The sequence below is a fragment of the Nanorana parkeri genome, unplaced genomic scaffold (genome assembly GCF_000935625.1).
Source record: "Nanorana parkeri isolate BGI_ZX_2015 unplaced genomic scaffold, ASM93562v1 scaffold241, whole genome shotgun sequence".
Classification (NCBI taxonomy): Eukaryota; Metazoa; Chordata; class Amphibia; order Anura; family Dicroglossidae; genus Nanorana; species Nanorana parkeri.
Window position 1 is genome coordinate 1073703 of NW_017306509.1, and position 17029 is coordinate 1090731.

Genomic DNA, 17029 nt, shown 5'->3' on the forward strand with positions numbered 1-17029 from the left:
AATGAAAAACACTATTGTACAGTTCTTGCTTGTTTATAAAGATAATGATAATTTGTATTTTAAGATTCAGAACATTAATAAAAGAATTAGGCTAAGGATATAAAAATGAACCAATGCAACTACTTGATTAACACGTAAAAATTTGCTCTAGCATTGTAAAACATAGCATCCTTTATAGCACTAGAGCTTAACCTCTGGTGGTTTGTGGCACATAAAAGCAATGTTGGAAAAAAGAAAACAAACTTTGTTGAAAATTATTTTAAACAATTTAATAAAGTTAGTTGAATACATAAGCCTATTTTGACCTTCTGCTCTAATGGGAATTGTGTAATAAAATAGAAGTCAGGTTCTGAGCACCCAATGAGAAAGGCAGGAACAAATTAAAAACCAGATGTGGCTGGAAATCAATGATTAATGCAATGTAAGATCACATGCAATATTCCCAGACCAAAGTGTCTTCCTAGCCCAGCCCCCGAGGAGTATACTATGGACATTAGCCGTACCAGCCTGAAGTGAATAGCTGAACAGTGTTCGGCTCACTTCACTTCAGATCGGTCATTCACTCGGCTGCCCTCGGCAGCTTTGTGAATAGACCCCTATAAGTTTTAATTTCTTATATCTTCAAGCAGGATTCAACATCCTCAACTAAATATGCCATCAAATTCAGAGGAAAAAATACAGATTTTGCTACATGCTCTACTTTTCCACATTTGTTAAAAAATGTGGAAAACATACTCACAGGAACACGTACAAATGCGACTTGCATTCACCCTACGCTCAGGTGTAAATGGGGCCTCACACCAGCCAATGAGCATTATGGTGCATCTAATATGCATGTGCACTGGCGTGCATTGTGCATTTTAAATGCATTGTAACAACACATCGCAGTGCTTGTTCACACAAGCCTGCATGCTAAAATGCGTGTATACTGGTGTGGGTGATGTGATGTGTTACGGCGCCTGTGTTGGACATTTCAATGAAACATGCTGCCATGTGTTGTAACTTGCTGTTGTGCATTGTGTTGCATTAAAATGCGGACATACAAACATTCTGCATTTTTATACACCAACACACTTGTATGGTGTGAAAAGCATACATAGAGGACAGTTATTTTATAAGTATCCTTGCATTGAGCCTGTGTTGATCTAGCTCAAGGGTAGGCAACCTTGGCTCTCCAGCTGTGCTGAAACTACAAATCCCATAAGGCATTGCAAGCCACAGGCATGACTCTCAGAGGCAGAAGCATAGTGGGATTTTGTAGTTTCAGCACAGCTGGAGAGCCAGGGTTGCCTACCCCTGATCTAGCTGATGAATGCAATTTGATGCACCTGGTGTCAGCGAGCCCATAGTTTTATGGCCGTTTAATACAAAATTGTTTGCAATGAAAAAAAAAAGAGAGCTCATATACTAATAATATATAATATTCAAAACGCCAGAGTTCGCAGGGTCTACCCATCCATATATTGCCATGAAGTACTCAGGATAGTCTTGTCCACAAAAGGAAAAGAAGACAAAAATATCTGAAGTCTTATTTTAGATCCAGTGGCGCCATCACTTGGTGTCAAAGACAAGAAGATCATAGCTGATGTAAGGATCCAGCAAGGTGGTGTACATAGCTTCCAGAAAACATGATACCACCATGCCTATGATTAATTATTACTTCCATAATATAATACATGCAGAGTAGATGTGTTATTTTATTTTGTTGTGTTTATTGTATTTATCTTGTATTGAAGATTGAAAAAACATTCACTATTTAGCTCCTACTGTGTGCAATGGCATTCTCTTTTTTACTTGTTAAAATGTATACTAGTAGTCATGATGTCAGTCTTCAGCAGTTAGTTATCTACATTTGATCATGCATGCTATGCTGTTAAGTAGTTTAGTAAGTAGAACAATAACATGGTGAGAAATTGATATTCCCTATTTGGCCCAGTGGAACTTCAATGGCCAGTATCATTAAAAGAAAACAAGATAACTGACACAGAGCAAATAATATTCAATTTATGAGTATTGCGATTTCTAGTAGTAGTGATTGTATTGTAAATTCTATCTATTTGCAACATAAAATTGTGGTACAAAATGCAAATTACAACCGCAGACCTGTGAAAGCATCTTATGCAGAGATTCCTACATTGCAATTTTAAAAATCTAGAGACATGTAAAATTAAGTAAATTTCCTATTCAAAGTCAGAACATCTCTCTGGTACTTAAATAGAAATTCAAACGTATTTTTTTTTTAAATGTGTAAATGCTCGCACAGGTAAGGCTTCTTGGCCTTTCTGTGAGAATTATTAGCTAAATAGAGCAGACAGATGGTTAAAATATAGAGGGGAAAAGGTGTGAATCACTACATCATTAAGTCCTGTAAGCTAGTCTAATATAAGAATTTGATATGTTAAATCTGTCAGATGTTAAAAAAAGGATCATCATTTTGCAGGTCATCATCACAAACATTGTCTTTAAACAAAACCCATGTCTAAAGAAATTTACACTACTGATAAATTATCTAGTGTTATAAAGGTAATATGCACATTGTAAAATAAAATCCTTAATCCCCTATCCTACCTTCCAATGAAAAATTCAATCAGGGTTTAAACAGTTAAAACAAAGAAAATGCACAAAACCTCTGGCTAAATGTAATATTTCTTTCAAATCTCATTGTATTGAAGCTTTTGATTAAAGAGACAACAATTAGCATACCTAAGGTAAATAAAAAACAAAGCTTATTATTTAGCATGCAATATTAATATATTTTTCTATGTTACTGCACTTATAGTCGATCTAAAGTCTAGCTGAATGACATTTATTTTGTTTAAGCAATGTGTATCATTAGGACATGTCATTTAAAAAAAATAAAATACTGTTTTCACCTTTATTCATGCTTTTTCCTTTCTCAGTGCTGCTTATTTCTTGCAACCTCCTTTAGCCACCCACTGCCTACATGCACTTACTTCACTGTCAGTTGCACATCAATGCTAAGAAGCAGCTTCCTTTCAGTGACAGCAGTGAACTGCAATTGTGCAGTTTGTGTTGGAACGGTTAGATGTAGCCTCTACCAGGTGTATCTGTGACAGTGTGAAAATGTAGGAGCAGGTATGGGAATCAGCAAATGTTGGGGCAAGGGCCATTATGGCAAGATTACAGTGTATTATTATTTTTTTGATCGAAATTCTTCTAAGAGAGATGGGAAAGCTATTCTGGGGTTCTTAATATATAAGAGCAGGTCGTCTGCATATAGGCTCATTTTGTGTTCGTTGTTGGCGATAGTGATTCCTTGTATGGATGGGTTGAGTCTAATGGCCTCGGCAAGGTGTTCCATGGCTAGGACGTATAAGTACGGTGACAGGGGACATCCCTGCCTCGTGCCATTGTGTATGTGGATGGGCTCGGACAAAAGGCCGTTTACTCGGACTCTGGCAGTAGGACAGTGGTATAAAGCTTTTATGTGAGAGAGAAATGAGGGGGGGATGCCAATTTGTTCAAGCGTGTGGAAAAGGAAGTCCCAGTTGAGGCGATCAAATGCCTTTTCTGCGTCAACTGAGAGAAGGCATAGGGGAACTTTAAGGGAGCTAGCATATTGAAGTAGGGTCAGGGTTTTAAGTGTGTTATCTCTAGCTTCGCGGTGGGGGATGAATCCTACTTGTTCTCGGTTTATGAGATTCGGTATGTATCGTCCCAGTCTGTTAGCAAGGAGCTTGGCGAATAGTTTTACGTCGATGTTGATTAAGGAAATCGGCCTATAGCTGGAGCATAGGGTTGGGTCCTTATCGTCTTTCAGTATGACCGTAATGTGGGCCTCTTGGGATTGTGGGGTAAATTTGCAGTCACTGGAGATGGAGTTAAAAGTCTGCTCAAGGATAGGGGTCAAAGAGTCTCGGAAGTGTTTGTAAAAGGAGCCAGTATATCCGTCTGGACCTGGACTTTTACCTGGTTTGAGGTTAAGGATAGCGCTTAATACTTCTTCTTGTGAAAAAGGTCGGCTGATATCTTCCTTAGCGTCATCAGATAAATTGGGGAGTGGAGTGGATTGTATATATTGATAGATGTTAGACTGAGATATAGTGGAGGAGGGTGATGAAGGTTGCATGCGAAGATTATATAGGTCAGAATAATATGAGTGAAAGGCCTTTGCAATAAGTTCTGAGTTATGAACTATTTGAGAGGAGCTAGACATAATTTTGGGGATAAACGTCCGAGCTCGTTTGGTGCGAATTGAGCGGGCGAGCAAGCGGCTACATTTATCTCCATGTTCGTAGAGGGACCTTTTAAGGGAGTCTCTATGTCTCAAATCAGCCTGGTCAAATAAAAGAGGGAGTTGGGTACGTTTGTGGGTGAGTGTTTGGAAAACAGAGGAGTCGTTGGAAGTTTTGTGACGTGTTTCAAGAGAGAGGATCTCCTGTAGTAGGGAGTGTATTGTTGCCGATTTCTCTTTTTTCAGTCGAGAACCATGGGAAATGAAAGTACCTCTAAGAAGGCACTTGAGGGTTTCCCAGCGCGTCGGTAAGGGAGTGGGGTCGTGAGCATGTATATGCATAAAGTCTGAGATTGTGCGTTGTACTGCCGCTACTGTGACCGGGTCTTGTAAGAGGTTTTCGTTGAGTCGCCAGGTTGGGGTACATTTTGGCGAGTCTGGGATAGATAGTGAGAGGGAGATAGGATAATGGTCAGACCAAATTTGGGAGTCAATTGAAGCTTGGGGACGCCAAGTAAGTAAGTGGTGGGAAGTGAAAAAAAGATTGATTCTACTATGTGTTTTATGTGGATGGGAGTAAAAGGTATAGTCTCGTGTTGATGGGTGTAGTATTCTCCAGACGTCAATCAATTGAAGGCCATGAAGCTTCTTTTTAAGTTTGTTAAGAGAGGAAAGGGGGACGTGAGATTTCCCGGTGGAAGAATCCAATGAGGGGTCAATGGTAAAGTTCAAGTCTCCCCCTAAAATCAGAATGCCATCCGCAAAATCTTCTAGTCTATCCAGAATGGAAAGCAAAGTCGGTATCTGATTTTGATTAGGTAGATAGATGTTAGCGAATGTCATTTTTTTTGAGTGTATTTCACCCTTGGCAAAGATAAATCTACCTTCCTCATCATTCTTCGTCTCTGAGACAGTGAAAGGAATGGATGTATGGAAGCAAATGGCAACGCCTCTGGATTTGCTGACTGGGTTATTGCTAAGATAGACTTTCTGGTAGTAGCGAGATGTCAGGGGAGGAGCTTGAGATCCTTTGAAGTGGGTTTCTTGTAAAAAGAGGACATGAGCTCTACGCTTGTGCATTTGATACAAAATCTGAGATCGCTTTCTTGGTTCATTGATTCCCTTTACGTTGAGTGAAACAATATTCAGGGCCGTCATAGTGAACGTAGGAAACGATATCTATCAGGTATGAGAAGAAGTCAAGTATGACAAAAAGAAAGAAGAAAATAAATGAGAAGAGAGAGGGGGAAAAAGAAAGAGAGAGAGAAAAAAAAAGGGGGGGGGATGGGTAAGTGAGAAAAGGGGTGGGTAAGGGTGGTACAGAGATTTCTGGTATGTATATGGCAAAATAAAAAAGGGGGAAAGAGGAGGAAAGAATTTTCTCAGGAGATCGAACAGGATCAGTTTCTATGTTGGTATAGTAACCTTCTTTCTCCTTTCAATAGTATACTGCAATAGTGCAGAGCAGGCATAAGAACAATATTATTCCATCCTGGATTAGTATTCAATCAGGGGGATATGTGACTATAAATTGAGCTATTGGATATGAGAGGGCTGTAGCTTCATGGTGACAGTCAAGGCTAGACGTGTTAGATGGTACTTGAAAAGGGATAAAGGCATCGTGACAAATCAACAATGAGAAGATAGTAATACTTGCGATTGAGATTAGATCCGAGTCTCCTTCAGTATTAGTGGAAAAGGTTCAGTGGAGGAAGCCCATGAGGAGCAAGGGAGGAGGTGAGAAAGGAGTGACTGGAATCAGCCGTTGCCGTGATAGTGTAGGGCGATCTCAGCGGCGTTTTCTTTGAGGAAGAACTTCCTTCCATTGGTCGTCTCCATGGGTGACCGTAAGAGTCGGTATTGGAGGATCCGGCCACGGTTCCAGCTCGACAGATGAAATCCCCAGTTGCTTGATGAAGCCATCTAGATAAGAAGGACTACGGAGGATAACTGACTTGCCATTCTTAGCAAGTAAGTGGAAGGGGTAGCCCCAGCGGTAGGAGATGTCGCTGTCTCGTAACATCCTGGTTAGTGGACGGAGAGCCCTCCGTCTGGCCAGGGTACGCTGTGAAAGATCTGGGTAGAGTGTGATCTCTGCTCCATCAAAGTCCAGGGAGCCCCTCTCTCTGGCCTTCACCATGATCTCCTCTTTTTGACGGAAGAAATGGACCTGCATTAGACATCACGTGGTTGTGTCATAGAGGGATTTCGGAAGCCATGGACACGGTGAACTCTATCGATCTCTAGGGTCTCTGTTGCGGGTCGGTTCAGAAGCGTGTTTAGTATACCGCGTACAGAGTGTTCGAGTTCCGATGTGACAGTGGCTTCAGGGATGCCGCGAATCCTGATGTTGTTTCTGCGGCTCCTGTCTTCCAGGTCATCCATGTGGTACCAAGTCGTTTGGAGCTGTTGGTGTTGCTGTACAGCTACTGATTGGAGCTCTACAATAGCTGTGTGGTGAGAGGAGACATTTTCATCGACCGCGTCCATGCGGCGGTGAAAGCCATGTATAGCCTCCCGCAGGTCTGCCATGTCCCTCTTGTGCAGGGCCTCGAAGCGGGAGAAGAGAGCTTCTATGTCCCATTTCGTAGGTAGATGGGTGAGGGCTCGGCAGAACTCCCCTCATCCTGGTCTTCATCTGAGGATGCTGTGATAAGTCGAGAGGAGACAGGGGAATCCTCTGGGTGTGCAGAGGAATGGACTGGAGAGGCAGGGTTGCCACGTGTGGTCGCCATGTTGCCAGTACGTCGGCGGCCCTGGGAATCCTGAGAGTTCTGAAAGAAGGTCTCGATATCCGTTTTGGCAGGTCGAGCAGGTGTTTGTTTTGAGCCCAATGCCTTCTTTTTGTTTGTAGGGCCCATTGTAGGTCGATAAAGAGATGGATAAAGGCACTTTGATCAGATGCCTGGCCCGGTATGCAGGAGCTAGCAAAAAGAGCTGCCGTCCGCCACCATGCGCAAGCTCCGCCCCACAGTGTATTATTTTAATGAGAATTAAAATCACTTCTGAAATTAATTCAACATGTTAATGCTCATATGCAATTTTAGTGGTTGTGTTTAGAGCTACTTTAAAGAGTAGCATGATTATACTTAAACACCTCTTGCTCACTTAATGTACTGGGTAATTTAAAGCTCATGTCCAAGCAAATTTAAAACATATGCAGAGCATATCTGGAATACCTGTACATTTCCTTATGGTTTATCCATGTGAAGACCCTGTGAAGTGCACAAAATACATGTTGGTCTGTCAGATATGCACTCAGCTCCTAAGTGCTGTTGTGAACTGACAACACACAGCCTTTTTTTCTGGACTGAGTGCTTTCAGCCCTGCCCAATGTATTTTACTAAACTACTCAACCACACCTACGTACAGATCTCCACAACATAAAGGCAAATTATGTTGTGGCCCAACATAAGTACTAGGAGGGCTATTTGAGATAGCACAGGAAATGTGGAGAAGACACAGGACAGCTCTGAATTTCTGACAAGATCAACAGGATTTTTTACACATACAGATATAACAAAATGATTCCAATAGTATATGAAACAGACCAAATGGGAGTAAATAAGATACGTTCACTGTTATGGTTTAGACTAGGGGTAACTAAATGCAGACCATGGTCCAGACACAGACAGAGTGACGGTTCTGTCCGGACCCCGATCACCAACCTGCACTGGGTTATGGCTGGCTGGCGGTGAATACACCGGCCTCCGAGGTCGGTGCATCCACTCCCAGCCATAGCCCCCCTCCGCTTCAGTCATTGATTGCTAGGACTGCTGGCATCCTAGCAGCGAAAGACGCAAGGCAGAGCCAGCTGCTAGAACTACAAATGATCTGGGAGGCTGTACAACCACCCATATTACTTCAATTAGCCACAATCGTGCTGCCCCCCTCCACATCACGTCCTCATCCCCCGCTGTGGTCTTCTGGATCCCCCGCTCCTCTGGATGACAATGGCAAACAGTGTCAGGATGGAGAGTAGGAGCAGACTGGGGAACATCCGTTCCCTGATCTGCTCTGTGATCACTGAATCATGAAGCATTGTGCTCTGCTTCTGCTATCAGAAGCCGCTGAAGTGCCAGGTAAATAGACTATCAAGCACATTCCTATGCTTGATGGTCTACATTTGAGGGCAGGAGAGACATCAGATGTCTAATAGAACCCTAATGTCTCCATAAAGAGAACCAGTCACTTCCAAATGTTGTCACATAGGGGTTTGTTAGTCCCTCTGTGATAGCACAAGTTAAGTGAAAATTTGTTTTAAAAGATGATAAAAAAGTAAAGTATTATAAAATAAAAATAATTTAAAACCATCCCTGCCACCCCCTGTCATCTGATTCTAATGAACACTTAAGTAAAGAATGCGTAAGGCATGCACATGTATGTAAATGGGGGGCACTTCTAATTAAACATTTTAATTAATAAACAGTGAAAAGTACTGCACATCAACACTGTGCCTGGGAACACACACCAGCAGCTGTGCGTTGCAATGTGAATGCAGCCTAAATGGCAGATCGAGGTACGGACACAAACTGAGTGGCCGTTCTGTACAGACTGCGATACAGACCTCGGCTCAATGAAAATTGTATTCAACTGACCCCCTTAATTCACTACCCATGGTTTAGACATATACTGTATTAAGGATTGTGCACAAACTGGGGATCTGACCTAAATGTTTTATATATTTAGTATCTACTGTGTGTACCTAGTTCTTATATAGTGGTTAATCAAGACTTTGGCTGTATTATGTTTCCGTTTTGAAGGATATGCATTTCATTTAATAATGTTATCTAAAATACTAATAAAGATTTTAAAGTTTTCAAATTTGTCTACCAATATTCAATGGAGTCACCAGAAATATGAATGTTTTTATTTTCTCTATGTTTTTTTTTTCTTGTTGTATTCTTGTTAATTACTGTAGTCCGTTGGTTACTGATGTAAGCTCATTATTGAATATATACTCAGACAAAGCAGGCTTATTCTTGTTTACTTCATTACTTATTGTTCATCTTATTACTTCCAATTACAATCAATGAAAAAAGTATTGGACAATTGAGTCAATGAGGTAAAAAAGATGACCCCAGTGTTAAACAATTGCCCATGATCTTCTGAACACCAGGAAATCTATGATAGGGGAAAGGATTTTACTAATTATCCTATAGGCTGTATTCTATTCAGCTGACTTGGGTGATTTGACACATTTTTAAAGAAAAATGCTGGTTCTGTTGGATGTTGTCCTGAATACTGATGCGTGAACTGAGCAAAGTTTGGTTTGCTGCATGTTCCCCAAACCCAGTGGGAAATTCAAAAACCCTGAACATAGCAGCCAGTTTTTAACCTTTCATAAAAAGAACATGGGTAGCTGGGCACTGCCATGGAGGATGTGTAAAAAAAATAGATAAATAAAAAGGTCAGTGAGGAGCAATTTTAATGTGGCTTAAAGCGCAACATTCATAATACACCATTCCTTAAAATACCATACTTGGGGGGGTTCCTCAAACCAACATGAAACATTGCACAACACTATGATGAACTCCTACAAAAGTGATTAAAAAAAGGCAACATTAGCAGCACTGGAGAAAAGGTGACTATTTTACACCCTTGGGGAGGAGGAGGTGGCTACTATGCACCTTTGAAGAGGAGGCAAAGGGTGAATTAACAACACTGTAAAAGCAAGTGGCTGCTCTGTGCCGGATAGGAGTAAGAAGAGAAATTGTCAGCCACTTTACTATCTCTGCACAATTCACCACTGCCACCTTGCTAGACTGCCTCTATACTCTCATATGTTTTCTCTTCAAGGAAGATTTGTGGAAGGGAAGGCAACCCTGGCCAAATAATTTATCTCTGCATTTTCTGTTGCATGCTCTTCCCCCTGCATTGTGGCAGGTTTCTACTCTGCAACATTTTGTGACACCTTTACACTGCCGGAGCACTGAAATAGGTAACGAGAAATGGCAGGAAACCTGGTAATGGAGCATGGTAGAATCTGATGGAGGTGAGGGAGATGTGGAAAGTGAGTAATGAGAAGGAGGAGTGTAAGCCTTTTGCTGCCAACTTGTCTCATTGAGGTGCTGCTCTAACCTTCAGTTGTAAGGAGTCTTGTGTTTCCTCATGCAATTGGTACCCAAAGTACCTGTACTTTTACAATGGATGATACATTGCAGACAGGCTGCAGACCACAATGGTGCTGTCAGCAGCAGATACTGTTCGGATGCTAACCAATTCTACCATACACATATCTGAAGTCTATATTTCAAATATTTTGGGAATAATTGGGGATACAGGGATAAGAATGGGGTTAGGGAAATATTGGGTTGTGATTTTTAAGTATTTTTGTGCACGCTTTTAAGACATTTTGTTAAATGTTTAAGACAATGCAGTGCGATACTGCAAAACATGAAACTCACAAACCATGCTATTAAACTGTTTCACCACCGGCCAGTTTGTATGAAGTTGAAAGCTTTAGCTTTATTTTTTGAAGTATTTGATCTGTTATAGCTGCTGTTCTCGAGTTCAGTTTAGACCTTTTACCACTGGGATAACAAAATCACAGCCAGAAATACCTAAAAAAAGCCTTCTTTTTAAACGTATAATGAATCTGATTGCGATGCTGCTGCTGTATTTAAGTCAAGCTGGAAGTAAAAATGTTAAATAATTACACATGTAAAATATTTGAAACCAGAATGCAGTCATTGATGCTGTCCATGGCAATCATATTGTTCCATAACACCAAATATAGTTTAAAGGCATCCCCAAATATAATAATTAAAGGATTGGTGTTTCTCCATGTCATCAAGTTGCATTAAAAGGAGAATTCTGTCTCCATTGTGAAGTATTTCCTTCTCTTTTTTTTGCATGGTACATGTCCTCCATGTCATTGCCCAGCTCCTTATGACATTTCTTTTAAAAATCCCTTACCTATTAGCCTTGAAACTGGCTAGAGTTGATTATAAAGATTCTCCCCCCATGGACTTCAATGGGGTTCAAATTTAAGTTTGGAATTTAATTGTTTCACAGGATTCAACAAATCACCTATAATTCATACTTAGGTCTTCTCCAACAAAGGACAGTCTTTAACTATTCTCCCACTGCAACCTGCTTTGAGATAAACCTGCATGGTGCATTCCGGACTGCAACCTGCTTTGAGATAAACTTTTCTGATAGCCCACCCCCACCCACCTCAGCGGCAGCTCTACAGCTACAGTAGACCTTGTCAGACTCCCTCACCTCTTCTGCTCCTTTTGCCTGCACTCCTTCTGTTACATGTATTGCAGTGCCATAAAGAGCTCTCTCACAAAGCCATAGTAATGAGTAAGACATGAGCAGAATTCATGGTTGTTAAAACAGGTTTCAAACCAGAATGTATAAAACAAAAAATGGCCAAAAACTACAAAAAATTATTAAACTGCTTTCCATACAGATGAGTAAACTCTTGTCTTAGGAATAAAATAAACTATTGTTAGAGATGTCAAATAATAAACACATTTTTTTTAGCTTTTAGAGTTGATGCTCTAAAGAGAAGCTACTACATTGTCCTTTTGCTAAAACATAAAAAGTATATTTCACATCTTTAAAATACAGGTAAGAATATTCACTTCCTTTTTGGCCTCACTGCTTCTTGGCATCATCCTTAATCTAAGTCTGATGTTAACATAAAGGTATTGTTGACTCAACACAATAATAACATTCTTGGGAGGTTTATCCGTCGACTCTGTACTTCAATACCTCTCTGCTCATGTGTTCAGAGCTTAGCTGATCACTTGCATGCAATATTTGATCTTCCTGAGCTTCTTGAAATTAAGTTGTGTTTTGAAGCAATGCTGTAAGATTTTCTGCCTTGGTTCCCAAATAATTATTTCTCTGCATGTTTCTTTAGCACTGACTAATCAAGTAACAAGTAGACTCTTATTTTATTTTTCTGTATATTCTCTCTATTCTCTCTCAAAGCCTTACCATCTTTCTCCTTCTCTCACCACCTTCCACTCCTACTGTAATACATCAATTATCAATTACCACTACATTAAAATGGAATTCATGAAGGGCCTACTGCACTTCTCACAGAAGATTTACTCTGTGAATGAGGAATGAGGCCTTATCCTCTGTTATGTTTCCACGACACTCAGAGGATGTTTCAGATATGCATATCAAAACTATAACAATCGGGACAGAGATCTCCAAACAAAACACTTAGGCTCAGTGGAATGCAGAAAGGCAATGCGACGGAAACACATGCATTATGCAGATTACCTCTTTTTTTCCCTAGGGAAAAGTCCATTTCATGTGAGTTAAACAGGCTACACATATACAATAAACTAAAATAATAAATAGATGGATTGATAGATAGATAGATAGATAGATAGATAGATAGATAGATAGATAGATTTACTTTTCAACTATTGCCAGCCCAGTTGTGTTAAATGTTACACATAACGTTCTTTCATAACACTGAATGAAAGGCTGGCATTCAGAATTGACTGACAGTCTGTTTGAGTAAGTTGAACTGCTTTTGCCTTTTGCAACCATTTATACCAACAAACATTCCACCTGCATGTGACATGGGTGAATATTTATCAGATTTGACTCAAAAAGATCTGGCTCTGTGACCTCAACCTAACCCACCTGATGAGAATACCGGTGACTGTATAGTACAAAAGATGCAGTTGTCATGCAATCACAATCTCCATCATATTTGTTTTTGGATCAGATTCAGGTTTACGGGAAGATACATCCAAAAAAGCCAGCTTTGATTTTCCTGTGTTTGTGCACTTTAACATGGTCATATTTTCTAGATGGGTGCCAGGTGTATATGCACAATTTGACCAGTAGACAATCTTTATTACCATACACATAAATAGACATACATAATCATGAATACTTTTGCTGCCTGTGCTATAAGCATACACCCCTTCAGTCTAACAGATATCTGTCAGCTGTTGGTGTGTGCTATAGTGTGAAGGTGTGCATAATGCAAACAACTATACAGAATGAAGTATAAACCTCATGGACCCATTGTGTCACCAGGGGTGAAAGTTGACGAGCAGGGGAGAGAGGCACTGGAGTGATCCAAGGAGCAGTAGCAACATACACAGACAGCTAGTCTGAAAACACAGCAGACAACAGCACAGTCAACAGGCATTTGATCAGAATAGACACAGTTAGAGTGCAATCCAATAATTCACAGAAAGCAATCTAAGTTACACAGTAGTCAGATGGTATGTCAGACAGAGCCTTTGATCAGACACAGGCTCAATGAGCAATAAACTATTTAAAGTCAGACCCCAAACTGGCACACTGGAGTGTAAACTGATTTAAAATACAGAGTAACAGCCAGGAGATGGCTTGGGCTCAAGACTAATTGTTACAATAACACAAAACAACCCACACTAAAGAATGGCAATCAATACAATAATTACTTTATTTAAAAATTGGCACATTCAGTACAAAGGCTGTGTGATGAATTATTTTGGGCCTTTTTCCCTTTCCCCTCAAGCCATTTAATAAGTGTGTGTAGAAGGGGGGGAGGTGGCAAAAATCTTTGAAACCAGAAGTCATTCTGCTCCACCTTTATATTATTTATAAAAGCACTTTACCAATATGGGAAAAAATGAAACCTACTTTTCCACTAATATAGACAGTTGTGAAGATGACTTCTAATTATAACGATCATTATCCAATTTTACATAGATTGTCAGAACTGGGTGATGAACATCTAATGTCTCAGGGTACCTGTATGTGTCAGCTGGGTGTCTGAAAATGTATGGGTGGATAGATTATAAAACACAAAGCTGTCAGCAAACAACCACAATCACAGTCTCCCAGACACATACTTTTTATTGAATAGAGTCTTTCTGAGCAAATCTAATGAACTGCAGTTACAAAGCACTATTTAGAATGGGATTTACTCCCATACTATGTCTCTTAATTATTGATGTAACCCTCAGCATCATGCATGATTCATGATGAGCCTTTCCCAGCAGACACCTTAATGTGCTTCCTGAACACAGCTTCATCCATTTTCCTAACATTTCAGTGGACAGCTATGTTGACATATGCCATTTATAGTTGACAAAGCTAGTGTTGTGTTCAAGCAGTTTAACATTTTCTTCCCTGAGAAGATCTGTAAAACACTGCAGGTCAACTTGTCTAGTTTTTACAGAATCCACTAAACATTCACTGTCATTTACAGTTCAAGATTTCTAAAAAAAAAAGATGAAGTGAACAATAGGATAACAGTAGAATTAATGTATACACATTCTAACCAAAGTCTTGAGTTTTTGCTTGTGCTAGATCTGAAGATGACAGCTTTTAGAGGAATTTGTTGAAAAATCTAATGCTAATATGTTTAACCTTTTATTTACTATTTCTTGTGATATAAACAACATTTCCTTTGTGGATGTGGAGATCCTCAAACAAGACAATACATTAACAATTAAATTATATCTTAAACCTTTATCAGGTAACACCATTTTAAATGCTGATTGTTTCCACCTATCCCCTTTTATTTGGTCGATACCGTATAGTAAATAACTATGGATTCAATGAAATTGTACAGATAAATCTAGTTTTAAAGGGGAAGGAGATGCCTTAAATATACATCTCTCAACTGCTTCCCATCCAGCGGACATTCATAGATGGCCAGACAGGAGCCTTCTAGATGCGGGTGGGCATTTTAAAACATCCTTCCCTGCCTCCACTCGTTCGCGCCGTCCAAAATAAAATGGTATAAAATTAATTTTGTTACATCGTTGTATGAGTGAATAAATGTCAGTCAAAGTGCCTCAGTGCTAAATACTGAAGAAATTGGCCTGGACATGAAGAGGCTTTAAAACCCTGGTCTTCAAGTAGTTAAACAGAGAATATAGTCATACATATACTAAGAGGGCCTGTTTGAGATTTCAAGACACTTTAGTATATTGTAAATGCAAAAAAACAGACATCTAGGACAGTCAAAATGATCGCTAAATACTAAACAACATAAACAGATTAGAAATATTCAAAGATATTGGCACCTAAATTACTAGCAGACCCTCAGAGGGGAGCATTAGAGGGGATCCTTGCAAATGTAAAGAACCTATAAATGTTTAGATTGTACCCTTTTGTAAATTTGTAAAGGAAAGTATGGAGGTTATCTGCCCTAGTGGTGGAATATTTAAATCTAAACATTTTGGAAACTGTAAAACTTACAGGTGAAACTCGAATAATTAGAATATCGTGCAAAGTTCATTTATTTCACTAATGCAACTTAAAAGGTGAAACTAATATATGAGATAGACTCATTACATGCAAACCAAGATAATTCAAGCCGTGATTTGTCATAATTGTGATGATTATGGCTTACAGCTCATGAAAACCCCAAGAACCCCAAATCCACCACCTTAAAAAAGTAGATTATTACATGCAATCAATAAAACAAGGATTGTACATAGAACAATATCGGACCTCTGAAAAGTACAAACATGCATATGTACTCAGTACTTGGTTTGGGCCCCTTTTGCAGCACTTACTGCAATTACTTTTGCACAATATTCTAATTATTCGAGTTTCACCTGTATGTGTGTGTGGTGTCTGATGTAGGCATGACCAAACGAGAATTTTGTCAAATAATACAAAATCACATCTATGCCATTGGAATAGGAGAGCTTGGTTCACCTATTGGACAGCATGCCACTAGATAACATAGATATAATCCATCATGTGCTAAATTTATGGCCCTTGATTATATACATAAGGGCCCTAGAGTGGGTGACTGGGATTGCCAACTTCTACAAACAGTGATGAAATGGATTTATTATGTTTAACAATTCTTGGGGTTAAATGAAGTTATAGCCTTTAAGAATTTTAATAAAACTCTACTAACTTGGCATAATAGGCTATGATGGTGGTTGGATGTGAATTGAACTGTGTATTAATATGAATTGACTATAGGAGGCAGTCTTTCATGCATGGGTAGATGATTTTCTTAGATACTGATCAACTTTAATCATTATTGTGATTGTTTGTGATTATTGTATTGATTGAAGGTGTGCATTCTGTTTAAATTGGTTTTGTACTAAAATAAATGGATGTACTGTATTGGACTTTAAGGTTGTATTGAGATATGATTTTGTTCATGCAGTTGTATTGATATGAATATAAATGTTATATGTATGTGTTCTGTTTGGCTTTGATTGACCAGGTGAGAGACCTATGTGTATGCCTATTGCTTTCTTAACATGGAAGGCAACATTGACTAGGAGGTATGGAGGTGATCTTGACCTCTCACCACTAGATAGAGTGAGGCCAGGGGTCTATCTTGCACCTTCTGCACTTCGTGAGGTGGTGATAATTAGTGATGGGTCGAACACCCCCGTGTCCAGTTCGCATTCGAATGGCCGAAAAGTTTGAATACGAACTGGAACCTAATGCAAGTCAATGGGGGTTGAACTTTCTGAAACTAATGTCCCCTTTAAGAGGGCTTATTTTCAAGTTATTGTCCATAAAAGGTGTATGGGGGTCCGGTACTGGCCTGGGGGACAGGAATAAATTAACCCCCCCCCCCAAAAAAAAAACCGTTTTTAAAGGAGCAGTGATTTTAACCTCACTTAAAGGGTAAGAATAAAAATTAAAAATTCCTTCAAATATCGTGCCTGGGGGGTCCCCATAAGCTGCCTGTAAAGTGGCAGATCTGTAGGATGTATAGAACCTGCTGCAGCAAAACTGACATTTCTAAAGAAATTTTTTACTCTTAAAGTGTGCAGTTCCCCCTCCCAAACAATACCAGACCCTTTATCCGAGCATAGGCCTGGCAGGGCCGGAAAGGGGGGGGGGGGGGGGGCCCCAACACAGCGCCAGCGC